We start from the raw sequence: 3,313 nt of genomic DNA, 5'->3' as shown, positions 1-3,313 counted from the left end.
AGAAACAAAACTTTAAACAAAACACGTTCAACCACTATTAAAACAAGAGCATACGTTTTATTTTAATCCAATCTCCCACAGATGCAATTAAAAATATGGCTAAGAGCACTTCACTGAATACGCAAGCAAGAATCAGTAACGCAGCAAGAAGAATTTATCATTTTTACATCATGTTGTAAAATCAGCAACTTTTGCAAGCTGAAAACGAACTCACAAAAGCAGTAGTTTCGACACTTTTACGTCAAAGGAAATACACGTATATCTAGAAGCGCTAAAACCAGGGCTACGGAGTCGGAGGGATCTTAGCGTGTCTGAAAGTCGGTGAGTTATAACCGAGGAGCCGGAGTCGTATATTATTCGCCCTACTCCATAGCCCTGGTCAAAAAGCATAAAGTGATTGACTATACTGATTGAATCACATCGCGCGCTATAAAGCAACTCATTCTTATTTAAAATTTTATACAATTCGTGGTAAAACTACAATTTTTACTAGTAAGTAGCAGTATCACAGTACATCCACAGCCAACTAAATTAAACATTTCAAAACGATAGACCATTGTGCAACTTTGCTAGCTGGGTGAAAGTTTTAACTGAAGCCAAGGTGGTAGGCAAGATTTGAAATCCTTATTCGGCAGCAGAGCCGTTAAAAATTACCCGGCCAGAAAAAGCTGTCAGTTTTGCGTAAATTCAACGTCTACCGACGTTAAATTAAAGTGAAATAAACGGCTTTTTCTGGCTGGATATCACTGCATTTGGGTCGTTGAGTTAAGTATTTTGTAAAGTCATTAAAAAGTGAAAGCTAAATTTTGCCATCAAAGACCGTTCAGACATTCCCCAGGGATATTCGATTGTTTTTTGCTGAAACATAATTCTTTGCAATGAAATTTTGATAGAAACGATGCGAAATATTTCAGTGCTGAACGCTCAAAAGCATCAATAATTGCCAAACCTTTGATGTGTATTCGGTTTCAAGTTTACAACAAAGTAAATATTCTTCGGATAAATAAAACCAAGACGATTTTTTTTGTATCAAGACGACACAAACTAACGTTGTACGAACAGTTCTTCATTTACTCATAATTGCAATCTGTTTTATCGTGCATTGATTAAATATTTGATACGATTCAATCAATGGACAAGAATACCGATAACCACATATTGCAGTTGCAGGAGTGCACTCAAAAATCGTTATGCGCTTGTCCGGAAAGGGCACAAACAAACGGAATACTGAATTTAAAATATCTTAACTATTCGTTTGTTGTATTCGGATGTAACTAATCTGATTAAAGTTTTAAATTTAGTTCTATAACATGCAGGGCAAGCCTGCTTTGGATAAAGTTGGTAGGCCTCGCTTTCACGTTTAATGCCAACACACAAAGTGGAATAATAAGCAGATTCTCTACAAAATTTTTGCACTGTTCCTATACATCACACTCACGTTTCTTGTAATAATATCGCCAAGTGGAATGAATACGCGAATTTTATTAAAGGGATATAAGATATTCTCATTTGAAACTGTCAAGTAGTCACTTGATTTCTATGGGTTAACGAAATAGGTTGTGTTCATGCTAAAATTATATGACCAGCCGAGTTCAACTGACTTGCTTCGGTAAGAAAGAGTCGGTGGCTAGAGTGTAGAAATTCATAAAACAGACTTGCCTAGTTAAAAAAAACAATTGACTAAACATCACGAATTAATTTAATAAAAGTGATGAATGAAATCGTGATGAAATTTCAAGTAAAGCATGAAGATGTGAACTGCATGAAAAACAATAAAAAATCCGTTTTTGCTCTGTCGCACACTTTAACTGCGTTGTGTAACAATATCTTGGTTATATAAGAAAAGCTTTTTAACTTCATATTAGACATGCAAACTTCAATTCAAACAAACGGGCTCGAAAATTTACCCAGCCAGCAAAACAAGTTCTTTTGAAGATGATTCAATGTCTGCAGACGTTGAATGAACGTAAAAAGGACTTTGCTAGCTCAGAAACAGTGTGAATTACATCCATAAACCAAGGCGAAGTGTTCTTGAGATGCAAACTAACGGTTTGTGCAACTAATCTGAAAGAACAAGCAGAAGCCACGAGTCAATACAGAAAAGTGTAAGGAGACAAGACTTGAAAATCACTATAAGATCAGAAGGCAAGAATGAAAAGATTTGAAGGGACCCATATCGTATTTTTGTAAACTGGGAAATGTACGGAGCACGGGGTGACCATTGAGGCAATATGGTGTGAAAGCAGTGATGTAATTTTACATGATTTTCGTTTAGAGGTGTTCAATTTCGATTATTTGAATATTCGAAATTCGAAATTCAATTTGTTTTCGATTTCCGAATTTCGATTTCGAATATCACAACTATTCACTAAACTGCAAAATGAGATTTTATTGAAAGAAACGACATAAAAATTCGCTAAAAAACGCGAAAAAAAGCCATGAAAATTTGCGAAAAATAAACACAAAATAACGTCTACAGCTCCAGGCCCATGTTGGTGTTTATGAACACAAGCTGATCGACATGGTCACCCGTCAGTCGGGATCTCAGCTACGTGAAGGTCAGGCCAGTTTTTGAAAACGATCGCTCCGTTGGAGCCGAGGTCGCTGGGATCCCAAACACTTCAAGTTTATTTTCACAGCGAGCAATTCACTGCCGCGACATTTCACTGCAGAGTGCAGAGGTTTTGACTCGAAAGCGACATCGAGTATGTTTGCAAGCGCATAAAGCTAAACGCACGCTCCGTCTACGTAGCAAATTATGTTGTTTTTGGGTGCATTCAACATCTGATGACATTGAATCGACACAAAGTCGTAGATTTTTGCTATGTCCCATGCAACAAAATCAGTCATTTTTACATTGATTCAACGTCTGCAGACATTAAATCAATGTAAAAATGACAGATTTTGTTGTCTGGTGTTGGATTGTAGCATCGCAACTCGTTCATAGTGATTATTTATCGCGAAGCTGTTGCGGTTTGCATTCAAAAAGTGTTTTCCTGCTGCCGATCGCTAGTTCATCTATTGTTTTATGTATCAATATTCAATACAGCATAAAAAGTTGCCCCCACACAGAAATATGCGTGGGGGCCTGGCACCCACGCAGGCCCGTAGCCAACCGGGGGCCAGGGGTGCCTCGCCCCCCCTGAAAAAAATTTTGCCCCCCCCCCCCCCTTGGCAAAATCTCAACATTCTCAAGCAACAGTTACAATTTTAATGATTTTGCCCATTTAAATTTTTTTGCCCCCCCCCTAAAAAAGTTGCCCCCCCCTTGCTCTGCGGTCTGGCTACGGCCCTGCCCTCACAGCTTAGGCGC

Source organism: Aplidium turbinatum, chromosome 16 (assembly GCF_918807975.1).
Source record: "Aplidium turbinatum chromosome 16, kaAplTurb1.1, whole genome shotgun sequence".
Lineage (NCBI taxonomy): Eukaryota > Metazoa > Chordata > Ascidiacea > Aplousobranchia > Polyclinidae > Aplidium > Aplidium turbinatum.
Note: the sequence above shows the minus strand (reverse complement) of the source record.